Here is a 27,097-nt window from a genome sequence, read left to right on the forward strand (position 1 = left end):
TGGTCATGTATGGATGTGAGAGTTGGACTGTGTAGAAAGCTGAGCGCCAACGAATTGCTTTTTGAACTATGGTGTTGGAGAAGACTCTTGAAAGTCCCTTGGACTGCAAGGAGATCCAACCAGTCCATCCTAAGGAGATCAGCCCTGGGTGTTCATTTGAAGAACTGATGCTGAAGCTGAAACACCAATACTTTGGCCACCTCATGTGAAGAGTTGACTCATCAGAAAAGACCCTGATGCTGGGAGGGATTGGAGGCAGGAGGAGAAGGGGACAACAGAGGATGAGATGGCTGGATGGCATCACCAACTCAATGGACATGAGTTTGAGTAAACTCCGAGAGTTGATGATGAATAGGGAGGCCTGGCGTGCTGTGATTCATGGGGTTGCAAAGAGTCAGACACAACTGAGCGACTGAACTGAACTGAACTGACATATATGCTGCTGCTAAATCATGTCAGTCATGTCCAACTCTGTGCGACCCCATAGACAGCAGCCCACCAGGCTCCCGTCCCTGGGATTCTCCAGGCAAGAATACTGGAGTGGGTTGCCATTTCCTTCTCCAGTGCATGAAAGTGAAAAGTGAAAGTGAAGTCACAGAGTCGTGTCCGAATCTTTGCGACCCTGTGGACCCCATGGACCACCCCCTCCTCAGTCCATGGGATTTCCCAGGCAAGAGTACTGGAATGGGTTGCCATTGCCTTCTACGGAACTGACACATACATATCCTGTTAAATCATTGACAGGATGCTATAAAAACCAGTTTGCAACTAGAAAGTATTTCTGTTTACAAATGCCAAGGCAAAATAACAGTCTTCTCTTTGAGTATCATTTGCAAATGGAAAGTTTGTTTACAAGCAAGCTATGTCATACAAAAATAGCATTGTCAAGTATTTGCTTTACATAGTTACCACTTTAATAATTATTATTAATAATCCCTGGATCATAGTAATTATTAATGAGCTCTGTTTTTCAAAGAAAATATACTTCACAGGGTTTATTTAAAATTTTATGGTAGGAGAGAAATGTCATTTGCCCTCTTAAGAGGGGTTTATTTCTTCTCTCTTCCATTTGGAATAAAACTGGAAAATGGAGATAGTGTCTGTGCTGAAAAAGCACAGACCTGTCAAGATGGCTCTGACTTAAGCCATTTCATTTTCAACTCTCAGCCAGCACTAAGATAGATGGACTTAAACCTTGAGTTTTATTTTGGGAGTGTTATGCACTGTCCTACGTGAAAAAGTAATGCCATCTGTAATGGGATTTTTCATTTCCCAGCTTAATTTTAACTGTTACTGCAGAAAATGTCCTACTCTTAGACTCCTAATCACCAGGCAGGCTGCTTGGCCCATACTTCACCTTTATATGAATATTCATTATGAAGTCTAAAATAGAGAGATCAATAGTTGTTGACCTGACTTCACCCTCTCTAGATCCAGAAAATATTACATAAAGATTTTATTTATACCACCTTGCTGCAGAGCTACCTCAGGATTAAGGGGCCACCACTGGCTGGTAGGTCCATCCCTGGGGCTCTGCCCTTCATGTTCAGATCTGTGTCCCTGCCTCTGAGCCCACAGTCCTGTGGCTGGTCAAGTTACCATGGCTCTCAGAGGCACCTGCCACTGTGATAAAGTTATCCTTTTCACATCTACTTGACAGGCCCCAGCCTTCAGGAAAGGAAAAAGAACAAATATCAAAGGAAAAAAAGATGTATTTTTATTGAAATATAGTTTAGATTTCTCTATTTTAAGATAACTCCTACCCATACATCTTTCTCTTCATTGATAATTAGTAATCTAGTTAATGAAGAGTCTGGTCATTTTCAATGAAATTAAGTGGCCACTGAAATAATACAATGAAAAATATATACTAACATTTTAGGGAGAGTGTCATTCCTTATGTATTTTGTTCTGTGGGTTGAAATTTATACAGAAGATTCATGGTCTTCTATCAATGACATCAGAGATCACTTTTATAAAGTGCCATGCTAGATTCAGAAGTTTTTTTAAAAGAAGGATAAGGGGGAATACCCAATTAAATTTGAATTTCTGATAAATAAGTAATAATTTATTTTAAGTATGCACCATACAATACTCAGGACATACTTCTACTAAAAACAATACCTTGTTTATCAAAAATATTTCTGATATTTATTTTATGGGACATTCTATTCTTTTTCTGAACCCTAATTAAAAACATATTTGACCATGTGCTACATTGCTGCAACTAAACTTGGAAACCTCATTTATTCAAACAGGAGAAAAATATCCAAATGGAGGAAACTTTTAGAAATGAAGATGAAACGTTCCATGTAACAGAAACCCTTATAAAGACAATTGAAATAGTTAGATATCATATTTATCTGATTATCCTTTCTACCCTCATTCAGTAACTATAAGGTTGGTTGTAATGCAAAGGGTAGCTCAGTGGCTTGAGAACTGTATAATTCTCTTAAGAAGCAGTAAATTAGCAATAAATGACTCTTTACAAGAAAATTTCTGTTTTACCAAAATCATCATTTAACAAAAGGATGCTTAGAAAATGGCAGGTGACAGATACTTAAAAGGATTGATGAGTTATTGGGCACTTTTTAGATACACATCAATGATTAGAAAGTCAGGTTGGATATTTATCACTTTGGTATTGTCACATAATAGTAAAAAGAGATTCATCCTAAACCACAACTCCAGTATCTATAACACCTCACATTAAAATACATTTTTTGCTCATTATGTTAAAAAGTCAACTAAACCAATAGTAAGTAGGCTACTGTATATATTTTACATATTAAAGGTACATGAGTGTGTGTCTGTATGTGTGTATATGTGTGTATACACATGTATATGTATATATATATATATATATATGTAGATAGATCTATATGTGTGGAAACATATATCACCAGATCATCTCCCAGAGCAAATGGCAGCATTTTATTGTAAATTTTACATATGGACCTATACTTACTGTTGATAAATGCAATAGAAACAAGATAAACCTCCAAATATGAAGTTGACATGCTTCTTTTTCCATTCTTTCTTTTTCCTAACTACATTACAGTATATTATTTTTCTCTTTTGCCAAATGTGTCCATTTCTTGGAGAAAATAAGTCACATTTTAATAAAAAGCAGCAGAAAGAATTTTTTAAAGAGCATGTGTTACTGTGGAAATAGTCAAGAGAATTCATTTAAGCAAAAGCCTTTTACGCTATCAGAATAGGTTTATGAAAAGGAACGGTAAACAAATTAAATTGTATTAATTATAGTATAAGAAAAATGTTAATCTAAATTAAAAGACACATAGCCTTAGAAGCAACCATTTAAAAACAACAGAGCTATTCTACTGAGTCTAAAGAGGTCTATTATAAAAGATTGCTAAGGTAATCTGCATTCTTGTTATGGAACTAATAAATCCAATTATGAGACTATTCTGTAATCCTAACTTCATGAACTCAACTTAACTTTTCCCACAACTAGAAGAAATGAGTGAAATTTTGATTGTATGTATGCTTGAAATATGCTTTCATGTCTACAAATTACATTGGTGACTGTGAGTTCAATTTGTATGTTTGACAAAGGGACCTGTGTATTAATAATCTTTTCATGGTTAAAACGATGACATTGATTGTTTATGTTTTGGGGGAGCAACTTTCAGCAACTTTAAATATACCTTATTGTTTTTAAAAGGCTCAGTGTGCTGATTTCTGCTACCTTCACCTTATAGCTATGAGGTAACGAGCTATTTCATGTGTAGTGAATCTCTGGAGGGAAAGCGTTAGGTAAGCAGGTGTTGCCTTGAGTATTATGGTTTTAGAAAAATTACAACTGAAGCAGTGGAGATGGGGTATGAGTGGAGGTGATATTTAACTAAGTGGTAATTCATCTCGCTGAAAACTCAAAACCCCATGAGAGATTTCCATAAAGTTTCACACTCCTAATGATCCTAACACTTTATGCTGAGGGAAAAGTTCTTATTTAGGTATTTGACGGCAGAGCGTTGAAAGGTCATTTGTTAGCGGGGCAACTAAGCTGTGGAGCTTGTCAGGAAAGCTTGATACGGCTTTGTCGCACACTGTTGCTGTCTAACATCTCACAGGCAGCTAGCAAGAGCAATCAGGCAAATTCTGGTTTAGCTGAGATTGACCCCTTTCAATATTTTGAAATATGCATAAGTGCCTGTCAAAGCATATCAACTGACTATATTAATGATATGGGGAGATGCTCCTGGCAATGATCCCTACCTCCTGCAGAGGACTGAGATTTAAGGTCAACTCACACTTCTACTACAGCTTTGCCAGGAGAAAGGTTATTGAAGGAGGTGGCAGAGTGATACTGGAAAGCCTGCTATTCAATCATACACTATTACCATCTCTGATTTACTCTACCCTATGTATGGTCTTATGATTATTAAAGCTATGATCAAAAAATTACATTAATGCCCTTTCCAAAACTGAGCTACTGATATGCTATCTCATATGTTTTAATGTGTTTTATTTTAAAATATGAAATCACAAGATTGCAAAGTGTAATCTCTAAAAGTCATTTCACTTTTATTTTTAATATCACTTTGTAGGCCAAATAGTTCATATAGGAATGGGAAAGTATGCAGATGCATGCACAATGTAACATCTTTCAAAAGATACGATCAGATGTTCATAACATCTGATTCTTCAGGGAAAAAATTCTATTTTCACCTATAATTTGAAAATGTATAATAATGATTTATTAATTTAAGATCATTTTACTCTATGATGTTGTTAGGTCTCTGATATTATGGCTAAATCTTCACATACCTTTTAAAGAACTAACATATATACTCATTCATTGATTCAAGAAATATTTACTAAGGTCAGTGTGTTCCACAAAAATCTATAAAATCTGTAAAAAAAACCTAAAGAAGATGGAATGGGCCTTTAATCCCCAGAATTTAAAATATTAGTGAGAATTAATGGATTGACCTTGAATAACTCAACATATTTAAGTACAACTTTTTCCTTTGGGTGAATCACTCTAACTTCAAAGGAACTCTCTTTATACAAGTATATTGAAGGAAGTCTAAGCTATAATTTCATAACAAATGTCACCTTGTTTTTAGAGAGCTGGGTTGCTAACTAAAAAAGGTACTCAAAACAATTCTAGAAAATGAGCATGTACATACGAACATATACACAGTTCAATGTAAACACTACAGTTGCTAAAATAGTTTATGCTAAATGTTCTTAGACTACTATATTAATTTTCTTTTAAAATGATTATTTGGATTTTCATTTAAAAATTATGTCCTAGGACAATCTCCCAGGTATTAATGATTCAGCAGGTTAAGTGTGCATCCCAGAAATATACATTATCAACCAACCTAATGATTCAGATGCTCCATGCTGTACACTTGCAGAAACATTGCCTTAAATGAATTGTGTTCATTATTATCACATCAGAACCAGGCTACAGGACTTTCATTTCTGTCTATAAATACTTATCTGCTAAGGAACTTTTCTCCCATAATAAAAAACAAAACAAACAAACAAAAAACAACACCCTGGCAAATAGATATAGAACAGTGATTTTTAGATGTTGCAAGCAGGCAACATGATTCTTCAGAAAAGGGAAACAAATGATATGAACCCCATGATTGTGCCAGCTTACATCATGGACGTAGTTCTCAGAATTTAAAGCAAGTAAGGGGAACTTAAGCCACAGAGAGTTAACACAGAAACTGGAGTTTGGGAGACCTGAGATAGCTAGAAACTGTGGGACACACTGCAAGAGGACAGGGAGATGGAAAGAGAAAGAGCAAGGGGTGGACATGGATATTTCACACACTAGTAAAGTAATGCTTAAAATTCTCCAAGTTAGGCTTCAGCAATACATGAACCGTGAACTTCCAGATGTTCAAGCTAGTTTTAGAAAAGGCAGAGGAACCAGAGATCAAATTGCCAACATCTGCTGGATCACGAAAAAGCAAGAGAATTCCAGAAAAATATCTATGTCTGCTTTATTGACTATGCTAATGCCTTTGACTGTGTGGATCACAATAAACTCTGGAAAATTCTGAAAGAGATGGGAATACCAGACCACCTGACGTGCCTCTTGAGAAATCTTTATGCAGGTTAGGAAGCAACAGTTAGAACTGGACATGGAACAACAGACTGGTTCCAAATAGGAAAAGGACTACGTCAAGGCTGTATATTGTCACCCTACTTATTTAAATTATATGCAGAGTACATGAGAAATGTGGGCTGGAGGAAGCACAGGCTGGAATCAGATTGCTGGGAGAAATGTCAATAACCTCAGATATGCAGATGACACCACCCTTATGGCAGAAAGTGAAGAAGAACTAAAGAGCCTCTTGATGAAAGTGAAAGAGGAGAGTGAAAAAGTTGGCTTAATGCTCAACATTCATAAAACTAAGATCATGGCATCTGATCCCATCACTTCATGTCAAATAGATGCGGAAACAGTAGAAACAGTGGCTGACTTTATTTTTTCTGGGCTCCAAAATCACTGCAGATGGTTATTGCAGCCATGAAATTAAAAGACGCTTACTCCTTGGAAGAAAAGCTATGACCAACCTAGACAGCAGATTGAAAAGCAGAGACATTACTTTGCCAACAAAGGTCCGTCTAGTCAAGGCTATGGTTTTTCCAGTGGTCATGTATGGATGTGAGAGTTGGACTATAAAGAAAGCTGAGCACTGAAGAATTGATGCTTTTGAACTATGGTGTTGGAGAAGACTCTTGAGAGTCCCTTGGACTGCAAGGAAATCCAATCAGTCCATCCTAAAGATCAGTCCTGGGTGTTCATTGAAAGGACTGATGTTGAAGATGCAACTCCAATACTTCAGCCACCTGATGCGAAGAGCGGACTCATTGGAAAAGACCCCGATGCCGGGAAAGATTGAGGGCAGGAGAAGAAGGGGACGACAGAGGATGAGATGGTTGGATGGCATCACTGACTCAATGGATATGGGTTTGGGTGGACTCCAGGAGTTGGTGATGGACAGGGAGGCCTGGCGTGCTGCGGTTCATGGGGTTGCAAAGAGTCGGACACAAATGAGCGACTGAACTGTACCGAACTGGACATGGATATATGTAGAGCTGTTCTCTCTAGTTTCTGAACACATTTGCGATACAACTCACTTAGACTGGGGAAAAAATACCAGGCATAAGGCTGAATAATTCCTCATGCTCACTGAGATCTGAAAACATTTTATATTCCCAATCAGAATGGGAAAAATTCATTAAATACTCACAGAATATTGAGTAGAATCAGAAAAAGCTAACACTTTAGGAATGAACTAAGCCTAAGACTAAAGACTTATTTGGATCAGTCCTAAGAACATTTTGAAGAAAACTTTGAAGAGATAAACTTGTTCTTAAACAGTTCAACTGAATGCTAGGAAAAAAAAAAATCAATGCTCTTCAAAGGCATACAAAAATATCTAACAACTAGTAACATAAAATTCATTAGGTAGGACACTCAAACAAAATTCCAAGGCATACAAAGAAGCAGGAAAATGTGACCCATAAGAAAAATAAGTATCAATTAATACAAACAGGCCTACAAAAAAGGACAGATTGTGGACTTGCAAGTCAAAGACTACAAAACAGAAATTATAAATGTTATAAATATACTCAGGAGTGTAAGGGTTTCCCTAGTGGCTCAGCAGTAAAGAATCTACCTACAATACAGAAGATGTGGTTCGATTTCGGTCTGGAAGATCCCCTGAAGAAGGGCAGGACAACCCATTCCTGTATTCTTGCTAGGAAAATCCCATGGACAGAGCAGCCTAGAGGGCTACAGTCCATGGGGTTGCAAAGAATTGGACATGCTGACTGAAGCGGCATGCATGCAGGACTGTAAAGGAAAACTTAAAAATAATGGTGAGAAACACAAAAGATGTAAAAAAGAAAACAATGGAACTACTAGCAATGAAAAATACAAATAAAAATGAAACTACTTAACTGAATAGGATTGATAGCATATGAAACACTGCAGAAGAAAATATCAGTGAACTTGAAAAAATAGCAGTAGGAGATATATAAAATAAAGTTCAGAGATAAATACACTGAAAAAACAAATGGAACATCAGCAACAGGCTGTCAATATCAAGCAGTCTAGCATATATAATTCAAACCACAGAATCACGGAGAGATTCGGTGGTAAATGGTGTGAGGAGAAAGAATAAAAAGATTGAAAAAATATCAAAACTGATAAAAACTATAAATTAAGATTCAAGAAGCTCAAAAAATTGCAAGAAGAAAAATAATAAAGATGCATACTCTAAAACACTAAAGATATTCTAAAAATGGTGGCAAAAAGATCTTAAAAACAGCCAGAGAAGTATTACATGCAGAAGGCCAAAGATATAACAAACATATTTTCAAAACTATGTAAACCAGATGAGAAATGGTATCTTTATATTACTGAAAGAAAAAAAAAATCAATCCTCAACTGTATACCCAAGGAAAATATTATTTCACAAGTGAAGGCAAAATAAAGACTTTTCAGGAAAAGAAAAAATAAAGCTGAGTATCATTTCTGTCATTAGACTCTACAGGCAGGAAGAGGGAGATAACAGATGGGATCTGAATCTTTTCAGAGAAGTGAGTGGTGCCAGATGACTAGCTGTTAAAGGCAAAAATAATAGCAGTGTGCTGTGGGGTTTATATGTTCAGTTCAATTCAGCCACTCATATTTATTCAACTCTTTGCGACCCCATGGACTGCAGCAGCACACCAGGCTTCCCTGTCCATCACCAACTCCCGGAACTTGCCTAAACATGTCCATCGAGTCAGTGATGCCATCCAACCATCTCATCCTCTGTCATCCCCTTCTCCTCCTGCCTTCAATCTTTCCCAGCATCAAGGACTTTTCAAATGAAGTCAGTTCTTTGCATCAGGTGGCCAAACTACTGGAAATTCAACTTCAGCATCAGTCCTTCCAATGAATATTCAGGATGGATTTACTTTAGGATGCATTGGTTGGATCTCCTTGCAGTCCAAGGGACTCTCAAGAGTCTTCTCCAACACCATGGTTCAAAAGTGTCAATTCTTTGGCTCTCAGCTTTCTTTATAGTCCAAGTCTCATATCCATACATGACTACTGGAACAACCGTAGCCTTAACTAGACAGATCTTTGTTGGCAAAGTAATGTCTCTGCTTTTCAATACACTGTCTAGGTTGGTCATAGCTTTTCTTCCAAGGAGTAAGCATCTTTTAATTTCATGGCTGCAATCACCATCTGCAGTGATTTTGGAGCCCAAAAAATAAAGTCAGCCACTGTTTCCACTGTTTCCCCATCTATTTGTCATGAAGTGATGGGACCGGATGCCATGATCTTAGTTGTCTGAATGTTGAGTTTTAAGCCACCTTTTTCACTCTCCTCTTTCACTTTCATCAAGAGGTTCTTTAGTTCTTCTTCACTTTCTGCCATAAGGGTGGTGTCATCTGCATATCTGAGGTCATTGATATTTCTCCTTGCAATCTTGATTCCAGCTTGTGCTTCAACCAGCCCAGCATTTCACATGATGTACTCTGCATATAAGTTAAATAAGCAGGGTGACAATATACAGCCTTGACGTACTCCTTTCCCTATTTGGAACCAGTCTGTTCTTTCATATCTAATTCTAACTGTTTCTTCTTGACCTGCATACAGATTTCTCAGGAGGAAGGTCCGGTGGTATGGTATTCCCATCTCTTTAAGAATTTTCCACAGTTTGTTTATATCTTATGTAGAACTAAAATGTGTGACTGTATTAGCATGAGGGCAGAGAGAATAGGAATAGAAGTTTTTTAATACTGGATGGAAAGTGATACAATGCTAGTTAAAGTGATAGTGATAAGCTAAAGGTATATACTGTGAAACCTACAGACAAAACTAGAACATAAAACAACATGTGCTAATAAACAAATAGTGAAAATAAAATGCAATAAAAAATAACATTGATGCAAAAGAAGCGAAGGAAAGAGAAAGAATAGCCAAAGAATAAATAATACACCAAGATGGTAGATTTAAAACTAAACATATCAAAAATCACATTAGATTTCAGGGATCTAATACTTCAACTAAAAGATAGATATCATCAGTGTGGATACTATATGAAGTCTGCATAAAGCCCATATTAAGGATAGAAATACAAATAAGTTAAAAGTAACAGGATGCAGCAATATACACCATGCAAAAATTAATTTTAAAAAGCTTCAGAACAGAAAGCAACCCCTTGATTCCAGACAATATGGCAGAGTAGAAGGACTTGAGTTCACTTCCTCTGCCCAATATAACAAAATTACAACTAACAGCTGAACAACCACCAAATGATAGACTGGAACCTACCAAATATGATATTTTACATTCAAAGACAAGGAAGAAGTCACAGGGAGATGGAGTGAGAGTTCTGAGACCCACATCAGACTCCTCAGCGTGAGAGTCTGCCAATGTCACTGATGAATATAAAGGCAAAAAATTCTCAACAAAATACTAGTAAACTGAATTCAACAGGACATTAAAAGGATCATACATCATGATCAAGTCATATTTATCTCATAGATGCAAGGATTCTTCAATATATGCAAATTAGTATGATACACCATATTAGCATATTGAAGAATAAAAACCGTGTCATCATCTCAATCAGTACTCTTGCCTGGAAAATCCCATGGACAGAGGAGCCTGGTGAGCTGCAATTCATGGGGTCGCCAAAAGTTGGACACGACTGAGTGACTTCACTTTCACTTTCATGTGTTGGAGAAGGAAATGGCAACCCACTCTAGTGTTCTTGCCTGGAGAATCCCAGGGATGGTGGAGCCTGGTGGGCTGCTGTCTGCGGGGTCACACAGAGTTGGACACAACTGAAGTGACTTAGCAGCAGCAGCAGCATCTCAATAGATGTAGAAAGAGCTTTAAGGCAAAATTTAACATCTATTTATGATTTAAAAAAAAAATCTCCCCAGAAAGTGAGCATAGCAGGAACTTACCTCAACATAACAAAGGCTATATATGGCAGACCCACAAATAATATCATTCTCAATGTTGAAAAGTGAAAGCATTCTAAGAACAGGAACAAGACAAGGATGTCCATGGTTGCCACTTTTATTCAACATAGTTTTGGAAGCCCTAGCCATGGCAATCAGAGAAGAAAAATAAATAAAAGGGATCAAAATTGGAAGAGAAGCAGTAAAACTGCTACTATTTGCAGATGACATGATACTATACATAGAAAATCCTAAAAATGCTATCACAGAACTCCTAGAACTTATCAATAAATTTGGTAAAAGTTTCAGTATACAAAATTAATATGTAGAAATCTCCAGCATTTCTATACACTAACAATGAAATATTAGAAAGATAAATTAAAGAAACAATCCTACTTATCATCATATCGAACGGAATAAAATACTTAGGGATGAATATATCTAAGAGGAAAAAGACCTGTACTCTGAAAACTATAAGATACTGATGAAAGAAATCAAATATGATACAGAAGGATATACCATCTCCTTGGATTAGAATAATCAATATTGTCAAACAACTATACTATCCAAGGCAATCTACATATCAAATGCAATCCCTATCCTATCAAATTACCAACGACATTTTCACAGAACTAAAACAAAAAAATTTAAATTTGTATGAAAACACAAAAGACCCAGAATATCCAAAGCATCCTGAGAAAGGAAAAAACAGAGCTGGAGGAATCAGGCTCCATAACTTTAGATTAAACTAGAAAGCGAAAGTCACAAAGACAGTGTGGTATTGGCACAAAAACATAAATAAAGATCAGTGACACAGGATGGAAAGCCCAGAAATAAACCCACACTTCTACTGTCACCTCATCTACAACACATGAAGCAAGAATATACAATGAAGAAAGGACAGTCTTTACAATAAATGTTGCTAGAAAAACTGGAAATAACATGTAAAAATGAAATTAGAACATTCTCTAACACCATACCCCAAAATAAACTCAACATGGATGAAAGACCTAAATATAAAACCAGACACTATAAAAGTCTTAGAGGAAAACATAGGCAGAACACTGACAAAAATCTCAGCCATATGTTTTTGGATTCACCTCCTAGAGTACTGATAATAAACAAAAATTAACAAATGGAACCGAATTAAGCTTAAAAACTTTTTCACTGCAAAGAAAACCATAAATAAAAATATTGTAAAGTAATTAGCCTCCAACTAATAAAAATAAATGGAAAAAAAAAAGATAACATACATAATGTAAGAAGGTATTTGCAAGCAAAATAACCGACAGGGGCTGGATCTCCAAAATATACAAACAGCTCCTTCAATTCAATATCAAAAAAGCAAACAACCAAATCAGAGAATGGGCAGATCTAAACACACATTTCTCCAAAGAAGACACACAGATGGCCAAAAGGAACATGAAAAGATGTTCAACGATGATGAGGTATCACCTCATACTGGTCAAAATGGACATTATCAAAAAAGCCTAAAAACTATAAATGCTGGAAAGGGTGTAGAAAAATGGGAACACTCCTATACTATAGCATGTGTGCATGCTCAGTCATGTCTGACTCGTGTGGCCTTTTGGCCTGTAGCTCCCCAGATTCCTCTATCCATGGGATTTCCCAGGCAAGAATACTGGAGTGGGTTGCCATTTCCTTTGCTAGGGGATCTTCCTGACCCAGGGATTGAACCCACATCTCCTGCACTGTAGATGGATTCTTTACCACTGAGCCATCAAGGTGGGAATGTAAACTGATGGAGCCACTATGGAAAGCAGTACGGAGGTTCCTTAAAAAACTGACAGTAGAACTGCCATATGATCCAACAATCTCTCTCCTGGCTATATATCTTGAGAAAGACGTGATTCAAAAAGATGCATGCACCACAATTTTTATTGCAGCATTCTTTACAGTAGATTTAAAAATCAAATCATGTACCTGCCAGAGACACTCAGAGGGCACAAACAAACACACTGTGCTCACCAAGACCCAGGGAAAGAAGCAGTGACCTCCACAAGAAACCAAGCCAGCCTGCCATTGAGTGTTTGAGTTTCTCCCATGGAGGCATGGGTCAGCAGTGGCCTGCCACAAGGATAGAGGCTCTGGCTGCAGCAGTCCTGGGAGATGCAACCTGTGTCATAAGCCCTCTTGGGGGAGGTCACAATTAGCCCCACTAAAAAGCCACCAACCAGGCAACTCACAAACTTGAGAATAATTATACCAAAGAAGTTTTCACACTGATGCTAAAGTTCTAGGGCCCACAACAGATTCCCAACCTGGGGATCCAACACAGAGACTGAGAAGTTGAGAGAGAGAGAATTTGAGTTTGAAGGCCAGTAGGATTTGATTACAGAAATTCCACAGGACTGGGGAAACAGAGACTATTGGAGGGCACAAACAAAACCTTATGCACACCAGGACCCAGGACAAAGGAGTAATGACCCCACAAGAGACTGAGCCAGACTTGCCTGTGAGTGTTCAGGAGTCTCTAGCAGAGATATGGGTTGACAGTGGCCTGCCACAGGGTCAGGGACACTGACTGCAGTAATCCTGGGAGGCATGACATGCTGGCATAAGTTCTTTTGGAAAAGGTCACCATTATCCCTACCATAGACCAAACTACAGGGAGGGAAAACAGTGCACCCATCAGCAGAAAATTGGATTAAATACTTACTGTGCATGGCCTTGCCCACCAGAGCAAGGCACAGTTTTCCCCACAGCCTGTCCCTCCCATCAGAAAGTTCCCACAAGACTCATCCTCATCCATCAGAGAGCAGAAAGAATAAAAACCACAATCAAAGAAAACTAACCAAACTGATCACATAGATCACAGCCTTGTCTAACTCAATGAAACTGAGTCATGCTATGTAGGGCCACCCAAGATGGACCTACATCTTGGGTTCTGACAGAGAGAGTTCTGAAAAAACGTGGTCCAGTGGAAAAAGGAATGGCAAACTACTTCAGTATTCTTGCCTTGAGAACCCCATGAACAATATGAAAGGCAAAAACATATGACACTGAAAGATAAACTTCCCAGGTCAGTAGGTGCCCAATATGCTACTGAAGAAGAGCAGAGAAATAGCTCTAGAAGAAATGAAGAGGCTGAGCCAAAGCGGAAACAACAGTCAGTTGTGGGTATGTCTGGTGGCGAAAGTAAAGTCTGATGCTCTAAAGAATAATATTGCGTAGGAACCTGGAATGTTAGGGCCATGAATCAAGGTAAATTGGAAGTGGTCAAACAGGAGATGGCAAGAGTGAACATCGACATTTTAGAAATCAGTGAAATAAAATGGACAGAAATGGGCAAATTTAATTCAGATGACAATTATATCCACTACTATGGGCAAGAATTGCATAGAAGCAATGGAGTAGCCCTAATACTCAACAAAACAGTCCAAAATGCAGTACTTGGGTGCAATCTCAAAAACAACAGAATGATCTTGGTTCATTTCCAAGACAAAATATTCAATATCACAGTGATCCAAGTCTATGCCCCAATGACTAATGCCAAAGAAGCTGAATTGTTCTATGAAGACCAACAAGACTTAGAACTAACACCAAAAAAGATATACTTTTCATCACAGGTGACTGGAATGCAAAAGTAGGAAGTCAAGAGATACCTGGAGTAACAGGCAAGTTTGGCCTTGGAATACAAAATAAAGCAGGGCAAAGGCTAACAGAGTTTTGCCAAGAGAACACAGTAGTCATAGCAAACACCCTCTTCCAATGACACAAGAGACAACTCTACATATGGACATTACCAGATGGTCAATACCAAAATCAGATTATTATATTATTTGCACCTGAAGATGGAGAAGTACTACACAGTCAGCAAAAACAAGACCTGGAGCTGACTATGGTTCATATCATGAGCTTCTTATTGCAAAATTCAGACATATACTGAAAAAGTAAGGAAAACCACTAGGCCATTCAGGTATGACCTAAATCAAATCCCTTACGATTATACAGTGGAAGTGATAAATAGACTCAGGGATAAGATTTGATAGAGTACCTGAAGAACTATGGATGGAGGTTTGTGACACTGTATAGGAGGCAGTAATCAAAACGACCTGAAGGAAAAGAAATGCAAAAAGGTAAAATGGTTGTCTGAGGAGGCCTTACAAATAGCTGAGAAGAGGAGAGAAGTGAAACACAAAGGAGGAAAAGAAAGATATACCCATCTGAATGCAGAGTTCCAAAGAATAGCAGAGGGGTAAGAAAGTTTTCCTAAGTGAAAAATGCAAAGAAATACAGGAAAACAATAAAATGGGAAAGAGTAGAGATCTCTTGAAGAAAATTAGAGATACCAAGGGAACACTTCATGCAAAGATGGGCACAATAAAGGACGGAAATGGTATGGACCTAACAGAAGCCGAAGAAATTAGGAAGAGGTGACAAGAATACACAGAACTATACAAAAAAGACCTAAATAAATCAGATACCCACCATGGTGTGATCACTCACCTAGAGCCAGAGATCCTAGAGTGCAAAGTCAAGTGAGCCTTAGGAAGCATCATTATGAACAAAGCTAGTGGAGGTGATGGAATTCCAGATGAGCTATATCAAGTCCTAAAAGATGATACTGTTGTAGTGCTACACTCAGTATGCCAGCAAAATTGGAAAACTCAGCAGTGGCCACAGGACTGGAAAAGGTCAGTTTTCATTCCAGTCACAAAGAAGGATGATGCCAAAGAATGTTCAAACTGCCAAACAATTGCACTCACTTCACATGCTAGCAAGGTCCTGAGCAAAATCCTCCAAGGGCTTCAACCAAGAACTCTCAGATGTTCAAGCCGAATTGAGAAAAGGCAGAGGAACTAGAGGTCAAACTGCCAACATCCACTGGATCATAGAAAAAGCATGAGAATTCCAGAAAAACATCTACTTCTGCTTCACTGACTACACTAAAGCGTTTGACTGTATGGATCACAACAAACTGTTGAAAATTCTGAAAGTGATGGGAATACCAGAACACCTTACCTGTCACCTGAGAAGCCTGTATGCAGGTCAAGAAACAAAAGAGCCAGACATGGAATGATGGTTTGGTTCAAAATTGGAAAAGGGGCACATTAAGACTGTATACTGTCACCCTGCTTATTTAACAAATATGCAGAGTATATGCAAATATGCAAATATGCAAGTGCTGGGCTAGATGAAGCACAGCCACAATCAAGATTTCCAAGAGAAGTATCAATAAACTCAGATATGCAGATGAAATCACCCTTAAGGCAGAAAGATTCCATACATGACTACTGGAAAAACCATAGCTTTAACTAGATGGACAATTGTTGGCTAAGTAATGTCTCTGCTTTTTAATATGTTGTTGAGTTTGGTCATACCTTTTCTTCCAAGGAGCAAGTGTCTTTTAATTTCATGGCTGCAGTCACCATCTGCAGTGATTTTGGAGCCCCCCCCCCCAAATAAAGTCTCTGTTTCCACTGTTTCCCCATCTGTTTTCCATAAAGTGATGAAACCAGATGCCATGATCTTAGTTTTCCGAATGTTCAGTTTTAAGCCAACTTTTTCACTCTGATTTTTCACTTTCATCAAGATGCTCTTTAGTTTTCACTTTCTGGGATAAGAGTGGTGTCATCTGCATATCTGAAGTTATTTATATTTCTCCCAGCAATCTTGACTCCAGCTTGTGCCTCATCCAGCCCAGGGTTTTTCATGATGTACTCTGCATATAAGTTAAATAAGCAGGGTGACAGTATACAGCCTTGATGTACTCCTTTCCCTATTTGGAACCAGTCTGTTGTTCCATGTCCAGTTCTAATTGTTGCTTCCTGACCTGCATACAGATTTCTAAAGAGGCAGGTCAGGCGGTATGGTATTCCCATTTCTTTCAGAATTTTCCACAGTTTACTATGATCCACACAGTCAAAGGCTTTGGCATAGTCAATAAAGCAGAAATAGATATTTTTCTGGAACTTTCTTATTTTTTTGATAATCAAGCTAGTCATTTCTAAAAGAAATCAGTTCTGAATATTCATTGGAAGGATTGATGCTGAAGGTCCAGTACTTTAGCCACCTAATGTGAAGAGCTGACTCATTGCAAAAGACTCTGATACTGGAAAAAATTGAAGGGAGAAGAAAGGGGGATGACAGAGGACAAGATGGTTGGATGGCATCACTAAGTTTGAGCAAGCTCCAGGAGATGGTGAAGGACAGGGAAGCCCAGCGTGCTGCAGTCCGTGAGGTTGAAAAGAGTCTGACATGACTGAGCCAACTGAACAACAACATTTAGAGTAGCCAACTATGCCAGCAACCTAAATGGTCATTGACAGAGGGATGGATAAAGATGCGGTACCTGTATACAATGAAGCATTACTCAGCCATAAAAGAGAACAGTTCAGTTCAGTCACTCAGTCGTGTCCGAATCTTTGTGACCCCATGAAACGCAGCACGCCAGGCCTCCCTGTCCATCACCAACTCCTGGAGTCCACCCAAACCCACGTCCATTGAGTCGATGATGCCATCGAACCATCTCATCCTCTGTCATCCCCTTCTCCTCCTGCCCTCAATCTTTCCCAGAATCAGGGTCTTTTCCAATGAGTCAGCTCTTCACATGAGGTGGCCAAAGTATCAGAGTTTCAGTTTCAACATCAGTCCTTCCAGTGAACACACAGGACTGATCTCCTTTAGGATGGACTGGTTGGATCTCCTTGCAGTTCAAGGGATTCTCAAGAGTCTTCTCCAATACTACAGTTCAAAAGCATCAATTCTTCAGTGCTCAGCTTTCTTTATAGTCCAACTCTCACATCCATACATGACTACTGGAAAAACCATAGCCTTGACCAGACGGACCTTTGTTGACAAAGTAATGTCTCTGCTTTTCAATATGCTGTCTAGGTTGGTCATAACTTTCCTTCCAAGGAGTAAGCGTCTTTTAATTTCATGGCTGCAATCACCATCTGCAGTGATTTTGGAGCCCAGAAAAATAAAGTCAGCCACCATTTCCACTGTTTCCCCATCTATTTGCCATGAAGTGATGGGACCAGATGCCATGATCTTAGTTTTCTGAATGTTGAGTTTTTTTTTTTTTTTTTGAATGTTGAGTTTTAAGCCACCTTTTTCTCTCTCCTCTTTCACTTTCATCAAGAGGCTCTTTAGTTCCTCTTCACTTTCTGCCATAAGAGTGGTGTCATCTGCATATCTGGGGTTATTGATATTTCTCCCAGCAATCTTGATTCCAGCTTGAACTTCCTCCAGCCCAGCGTTTCTCATGATGTACTCTGCATATAAGTTAAATAAGCAGGGTGACAATATACAGCCTTGACGTACTCCTTTAAATATAATGTTTCTGCAGCAAGATGGATGGACCTAGAGTTTATCATACTAAGTAAAGTAATTCAGACAGAGAAAGATGTATCATGTGATATCACTCATAATGTAGAGTCTAATTTTTTTAAATGATACAAGTGAACTTATTTACAAAACAGAAACAGACTCACAGATTTCAGAAACAAACTTATGGTTACCAAAACGGAAGAGGAAGGTAGGATAAATTAGACAGTCTGGGATTAACATGCACACATTATTATGTATAAAATAGATAACCAACAAGGCCCTACTTATAGTACCCATATGCTGGCCCTACTCAGTATGCTGCAATAACCTACATGGGTAAAAAAATCTGAAAAAGAATGAACATATATATATATAAAATATATATGCATATATGTATGCGTAACTGAGTCACTCTGCTGTCCACTTGAAACTAACACAACATTGTAAATCTACTCTGCTCCAATAAATTTTGTTTAAGTTTCAGGATAAGGAATGTTACCAGATAAAATGTGTCACCTCATAAGGACAGAAGAATAAATCAAAAGAACATAAGAACCCTAAATATGTTTGCACCTAATAACAGATATTAAAAATCCATAAAACAAAAACTGAAAGAAAAATAGACAAAAGTCCAATTAGAGTTCAAGATTTCAACATGCAGATTTCAACTTTTTTCTCTCAGTAATGGATAAAATGATACAAAATATAGACAAAAATTGCCAAAAGGATGTAGAAGACACTCTCAACTAACTTTATCTCTTAACACATCGAAATTTCTAGACAAGAATAATAAAAAACTACACCTTTTTCAAGTTCACTGTGAATACTGACCAGGATAGAATATATTTCGGTCCATAAGGAAAATCTGAATAAATTTAAAGAGATCAAAATCATACATATAGCTGTCTGGTCACAATAAAGTTAAGTTAGAAGTTAATAAGTATGTTAAGTTTAATAAAATGATGCATTTTCATTATATTATATATATATATATACTGTATAGCAATGCATTTAGGAATTTTTTAAAATATACTACTAAATAACCCTCAAGTCAAAAAAGGGTATCACAATAAAAATTAGAAAATATTTTACAGTGTATCAAAATGAAACATCAACTCTTTTGGCTCACATCAAGAAAAGTACTTAGAAGGAAATTCACAATGTTAAGTGTCCCTATTAGAAAACAAAAAATGTGCCTAATGAATTATCTTAGTTTTTACTTAAACTAAAATATCTAGAGAAAATTAAACACAAACCAATAGAAGAAAATAAGTAATAAAAATAATAAGTCAATAAAATATAAAGCAGAAGAATAAAGGGAAAAGTTAATGAAAGCAAAAGTTGCTTCTTTAAAATATCAATAAAATTGATAAGTATCTAACCACTGATTAAGGAACAAAAGGACATAAATTAGCCATACATGGAAAAATTAGGGAGTAGTAGCTATACTTCCTTCATTGAAAACTAATATTAAGGAATATTATGAACATCTCTATGCCTGTAAATTTGAAAACTTATTAAGAACTGAAAGACAAATTAGAAGTTCACTGAAGAATAAATAGTAATATAGAAAATTATATGTATAAAAAATCAAATTCTTATTCAAAAGCCATAAAGAGTAAAACCAAAATCTGAGATAATGCAATAATGAAAAGAGAATATCTGGCATAGTTTTTGTTCTCTAGTTATCACAGCCTAACCTACCTTAGTCTTACTAAGATAACAGCAATAATATACTAGACTGTGGAGATCTCTGGCCTCTGGAAGATTAAAGGGTAGCAAGACAGAACTCTAACCTGAGAAAGCTGGTTAGCCTCTAGTTGGATGTCACAGTTTAGCAAAATAAGAGCAATCAAAGCACCATGCTAAAAGGTGGTCAGTTTCAGGAACTCTTACCAAACTTTTATACGTGCTGTGTGCTGAGTCACTCACTCGTGTCCGACTCTTTGCAGCCCCATGGATGTAGCCCACTGGGTTCCTCTGTCCATGGGGATTCTCCAGGCCAGAATATTGGAGTGGGTTGCCATGCCCTCCTCTCGGGGATCCTCCCAACCCAGGACTGAACCCAGGTCTCCAGCATTGCAGGCTGATTCTTTACCATCTGAGCCACCAGGGAAGCCCAAGAATACTGGTGTGGGAAGCCTATCCCTTCTCCAGGGGAGCTTCCTGACTCAGGAATTGAACTGGGGTCTCCTGCATGGCAGGCTGATTCTTTACCAGCTGAGCCACCAGGAAAGCCCAAGAATCCTGGTGTGGGAAGCCTATCCCTTCTCCAGGGGAGCTTCCTGACTCAGGAATTGAACTGCGGTCTCCTGCATGGCAGGCAGATTCTTTACCAGCTGAGCTACCCAGGAAGCCTTGCAAGTATGAGCTCCGTACATACTGTACATGAATCTGGCTGGGGTCTTAGTCAGAGGTTGGCTTTCTGACACCCCTCATTTCTGTTTTTGAGAGATACTGTTTCCCATTTTAAGCTGAATTTGTCAGGGATAAAAATTACTAGTGAAATTGTAGAGTGGGCCCGTTTGCTGCTTGCGAGCTTAACTGCTCCAGGAGTTACCCCAAAGTCGTTTCAGCCTGTCTTATGTGTCTCAGCTTATACCTCTGGCAATCTAAGACCACCATGGTTGCTCAGGTCACTGAATGACCAGTTCTTATATGCCACCCTCAGATGAGCAGTATTTTAATTAATGAGTGGGTTTCCCTATGGGACCACTGCATGGTAAGATCCTGCATGCCACAAAATTTTTAATTGATGAATTAGTTGATCATTAAACACACACACACACACACACGCACAGCCCTGGTAGTCTTCTAAATGGTTCCTATAGATCATCATCTCTCAAAATGGGCCAAGCATCTATCCCTGGAGAAGCCAAACCACCCCTAAGTTCTAATTGGATGGCGGGGACCTGGGACAGGACTGCCACTTGAAGGCAGGTCTCTGGAAACAGCACTGCTCCCCCGACCAGACCTGTTGCCCCCTCCCCTGTTTCCAGCCTTGCCAAGGGCCACCCCTGCCAACCCTCTCAGTGATCCTTAGATTTCCTCAATCTCAAGCATGTAAATTCAGTACTGGACAGTGTTATAAAGCCCTTTAATAATTAATCTTTCACCATCACAAATATTTTATTTGCATTGGACTTTGGGTTTTTTTATTTTTTACTACAATCCTTTAATAGAAATGAAAGATATATTTATAAACTTTAGGAATATTAACACATTCAAGAAAAATAGTGGATGCTACTTGTACTTGAAAATAGCCAATTGTGCTATAAAAGTTGATCCACTATCTAACATTTGTTGGGGATGCAATACATTTAAAAATACCATACAGTAAGCTTATCTTTTTCTTCAAAATGTATGTGAGCTAAAAAGCATTCTATAAATAGAGTAATAATTAACACACTGCATATATTTAAATTCAGAACACTTACAGAAGTGCTTTCACAGCTCCAAAACTGTTCCTGTGGATGAAACACCTAAGGAGGATGTGGTTGAGTGTGGCCATATTGCTGCTTATTCCTAGTTTTACTGTGCTATAGATAAATGCAAAGGGAGTTTACAAATAGCAAAGCTACTATGCCATGCTGATTTCTCCAGGAAGCAAGATTCATTTCAATCAAGCATGACTTTTAGGACAGGCAGTATCTGGATGATAAGAAATCATATCACTAAAATATCTGCTAGAAAATGATAGGTTAGTAAGTAGTCCTATATCAAATGGCAAACTATATCTCTTTTTTAAATTGAAGTATAGTTGACTTACAATATTGTGTTAGTTTTAGGTATATAGCAGTGATTCAGTTACACATATATGTGTGTGTATGTGGGTGTGTGTGTGGGTGTGTGTGTATATGTATATATTCTTTTTTCCAATTTTTTCCATTATAGTCTATTGTAAGATATTGAATATATATAGTTTCCTCTGCTCTACAGTAAATTCTTGTTGTTGGTAAAACTATATCTTAAACCACAAAGAAGCATAAAGGATGGATCACTATGCATCTTAAGGGATCTCTTAAATGACTGCTAGATTGTCATTGTATTTTCTAAATATCTTGCAAGGTGTAACTTCAGACTTCTCTGAAACAAAACTATTGAGCAACTGATAAGCTGTTAGGCATGCATTACAAAGCAAAAGGAGAAAATGTTTCACTTTTTCAAGAAACAGAAAATGTGAGGATAGCCCACATCTGATGGAGAGTGTCTAAATCTGAATGTACCTTTAAATCACAGCTCTGATTCTATGTCCCCTCAAAGCACAGGGAATCTGGTAATTTTTCTTTCTTTTCCCTCACATTTTTAAAAAAATGACAGAACAGAGTTAACATGAGCTAACTCAGGGAAAATAGTAACATGTCTAAGGAGAAAAGATAATCTCAGGAAGTTAGAGGAAGAGACAGCAGAGAAAAGAGTGAATGATGCCAAATTAAGATGGAGAGTCAGCTATAAATAAAAGCATCCATTATTCCAGGGTTTGACAGATGTTTTCTGTAAAGGACCAGCAGTAAATATTTTAGGTTTTGCAGGCCATATGGTCTTGGTTGCAACTAATCAACTAACATTATAGTGTGAGAGTAGACATAGGCAATACCCAAATGTTCCAATAAAACTTTATTTATAGATGCTAAATTTGAATTTCATATAATTTTCCTGCATAATAAAATATGATTTTTCTTTTATTTTTTTCCAAACATTTAGAAATGCAAAAATCATTCTTAGCTGACAGGCTATATAATATGCTGCAGACCAAATGTGGCCCATAGTTTTCTAATCCCTATAATATCCTAGGAGCATACAAGACCAAGGGCTGCATGAAAATTTCATTTTATGTTACTGCAGACTAAATGTTTTAAATTGATAATACACATGATACTTAATGCACAGTTTTAAAATATTGGACTAGGAAAATAAAGTATATTTCTTATTTTGATCAGGTCTGTTTGTTGTGTATATCCAAATTCTTTCATTCCCTTGTGATACTGAATCCAAAATGAAAGAGCAGTACCTAACGAATAAAATAACTCCTTGAGAGCCAAAGCTGAAAATCTGGGTCACAGAGCTAAAATCTTCATATCACTGACAAAATGTATGTGAGACAAAGTGAGGGAGAGAGAGGTGGGGTGAGAAAATGGTCATTTTGTATTATTTTGATTATATTGTATTTTGATTATACTTGACATATAACCACACCCTCAAAAGACTGAAAGAATCTTCAAGTCCTCATAATAGTGGATTCCTACAAATTCCCATAAGTGTATTCACTTTGGATTTCCTTGTGTTCTATCCCTAAACGATTACTGCTTCTACAGTCCTCCACTCTACCAACTGAGCTATCGAAGGAGCTTAATCATTGACTTCTAAAACCCACAGTACTAAAAAAGGAGATCTTTGTTTCCAGGGGTGATTCCTGTCCAATCAGGAGTAACCTGAGGACCCGAGTCAGGGCTTCACGCTTTCTATGCTCTGAATCCATCCAGTGACGAGGACGACTGGAGGATCACATTGAATCGGACTTGCTAGAAATCTTAACAGCTTTCTACTAGGAAGATACTGGCTAAGACGACACACAGGGTAATAACAAGTCTGGAAGTGTCACTGTGCTACAGAGTAAGCAAGAGCAAAATAAAGCAGGATCCTCATCTTCAAGAAACACTGATATCATGCTGCAAGGATCAGAACTGTCTGCACATTTATTTCCGTAATTTCCACATTTATTTATTTATTTTGTACAGTCTTCATGTTGAATTCAATGGTTTTCAAAACTTTGTTTGTATAGTGGCAGTTAGATTAAGAATCCTGCACAAAAATCTCAAGTTAGAACTATCAGTCCAAAATAAGGCTCCTCTGATTGACTGTGAGTGACTCCATTGCTTGGGGTTCTCTCATCTAATTCACTGGCTCTTGGGGATTCCTGGCATATCATTCCACAATTACCGGTCTTTACTATTTTACTTACCACTTTTGCTTTGCAATGGTAGAGTTTTTCTCCAACCATATATAGAAGTGGCAACTTATTAAAAATCTTCTCATTCAGAATAAAATTTAACACACATTTGTTAATAAAGTTTATGATAAATTTCAAACAGGATTCCTCTACCCTTTCCCAGAATGAGTAAGGATCTTCAGTATTGCTCATTGTAGATTACTAAATGGTTTATTTCCCATTTTGTTTGCCACCGTAAATAAATTTTTCTTTGACATCCATATAGAATCTCCTTCATGTACAGCACTCACAGATGTTATAGAAAGCAGAAGCTTTGTGGGCGGGGTCGGTGGGGGGAGATGGAGGAGAGAGAGAGAAGCTGAGCTCTTGCTAACAGGAAGCATCTCAGTGATTCAGTTGGAAAGATTTCTAGAGAAGGCAGTGGAACCCGGATAGAAAAGCAACCTCCAACTGTGAACAGTCATGGGAAATTGGAAGATAGAAGGACACGCATAATTTCTCCTGGCTGACAAATTAGCATTCATTCCAGTCTATGAATACACGGCTTTGGACTGCCCACAATTAAAGTGCCAGCTTAGCTTTTAATTCAAGGGGCATTATAAAGATCAGAAGAAAAAAATAACAGTTTCTAAAGACTTGTATTTAGACTACTGAAAACATCTTGAATTAAACTGAAAGAACAGCTCATTTACTTTCAACTACTTTTGCCACTTGTCTCCATAGACCAAGAGAAATGCAACATGCAGATTGCTCAGGATATTTTGGGGGGCTCTAAGAATTATCAGAGCCTGCTGCTACTACTGAATATTTGGTCTCAACTTTTAAAACATTAATTAGGACTCCAATTATAATTTTGCCTGATCCATGTTAAATATCAATGAATTTACGTATTTAAAATAAACTTTGAGTTTAAGAAAAGTTGCAAAAAATGTAATTTAGTAGCTGTTAATATAAACAGGTTCTATAAAATTAGATAACTGGTGCTGTATAGGTTTAAAAATGCAAGAGGGCACATCTGGAGGTGAAGTTATATGTTAATTTGTTAGCTGATCTCAAGCTGCTTCCTCAAGTATGTAAGGATTTAATTTAGTGTAGATTATTTGGATTTCTATTCAGGCTTTGTTTTCTCAACCTGGGAGGTCACTCCTGGAGGGGATGAATAATAGTAGTCAGTTAGGAAATCATCATGCTTTTTTAAAAAAAATAGGGAACTTCTGAGGTTGTATTTTTAATTCCAAATAAAGGAGAGTATGCTCCTGCATCTGTGTGGATATGTGGTGTATAAAAATGTAAGCTCACATTTCTAGGGTACATTTTTCTCCTAAAATCATACAATAGGATCTCTGGATAATAGATATGGGGGTAGAAAAAGAAAGATTATTTATTGAAAGTTTCTTAAATAAAATTTAGTTTCCATTTTGAACTAGTTCAACTTATTAAAATTTATATATATATATATATATTTGTGTGTATATGTGAAGGCATCTGTGCACCTTTCTAAACTCATTTCCATGTGAAGGTCACTGAGAGTGCATGGGCTCCTCATGTAGCCTGTGGTACAATAAAGTATAGCAGATAATGAACTAAAAACATATTTGGCTGTGATTATGAAAGGTCAGAGCATGCTTGCAGAAGGGTCACTAAGTGGAATTCATTCTTAAATAAAAGTAGAGTCTTTATGTTACTAAAAACAACCAGATGAAAAGTGAAAAATCAAGCCAATCCACAAACTAATCTGACAAGTGTTTTATAGTCCCAGTGTTGCTTATCCAAAGTTCACAGCACACAACATAGGAAGAAGCACTTCAAACAAACAAAAATTTTCATGATCATCTAGGTTTCTAAATGCTATAGAGAAAAAATACACACATTTTATTATAAGAATCAGTTTATTAGTAACTAAAGAATAATGATTAGGGGGGAGATGGAAAGAGACTAAACTCTAACTTATGGGTTTTCTTTCAGCAGTGTAATTTATTTTCAATGAGGAATTGGTAATTTCAACCTCTTTTCAAGATCAGGTCAGTTCACTTCAGTTGCTCAGTCATGTCCGACTCTTTGCGACCCCATGAATCACAGCACACCAGGCCTCCCTGTCCATCACCAACTGCCGAAGTCTACCCAGACCCATGTCCATTGAGTTGGTGATGCCATCCAGCCACCTCATCCTCTATCGTCCCCTTCTCCTCCTGCCCCCAATCCCTCCCAGCATCAGGGTCTTTTCCAATGAGTCAACTCTTCACATGAGGTGGCCAAAGTATTGGAGTTTCAGCTCAGCATCAGTCCTTCCAATGAACCCAGGACTGATCTCCTTTAGGATGGACTGGTTGGATCTTCTTGCAGTCCAAGGGACTCTCAAGAGTTTTCTCCAACACCACACTTGAAAAGCATCAATTTTTCAGCCCTCAGCTTTCTTCACAGTCCAACTCTCACATCCATTCAAGATAGTCCTTATTTATTCCTCCCTAACCTCCACCGGATGGAGAAGGAAATGGTAACCCACTCCAGTATTCTTGCCTAGAAAATCCCATGGACAGAGAAGCCTAGTGGGCTACAGTCCATGGAGTCACAAAAGAATCAGATACAACTTAGTGACTGAACAACAACCTCCACCAGAAGTCTACAGATCTAGGATACAGAAGAGTTATCAGGAGGAATTGTTGTACTGGTGAGAAAGAAAACATTTTTATCATTTATTTCTCACTTTTAACCCACCAAATATAATTATGTAATAAGTAAATACAGGTTAAAAGCTATGTCAAGGTGCCGTGTTTGGTGTCATGAGAGAATGAGGATAAGGGTTAAGGAACATCTTCATTTAAAGGAACCTGCATTCTAGGGGTCAAGCTTCCCAGCAATGGACCACATCCACTGCTGTGA

This window comes from Odocoileus virginianus, chromosome 19 (assembly GCF_023699985.2).
Source record: "Odocoileus virginianus isolate 20LAN1187 ecotype Illinois chromosome 19, Ovbor_1.2, whole genome shotgun sequence".
In the NCBI taxonomy this organism is placed as follows: Eukaryota; Metazoa; Chordata; class Mammalia; order Artiodactyla; family Cervidae; genus Odocoileus; species Odocoileus virginianus.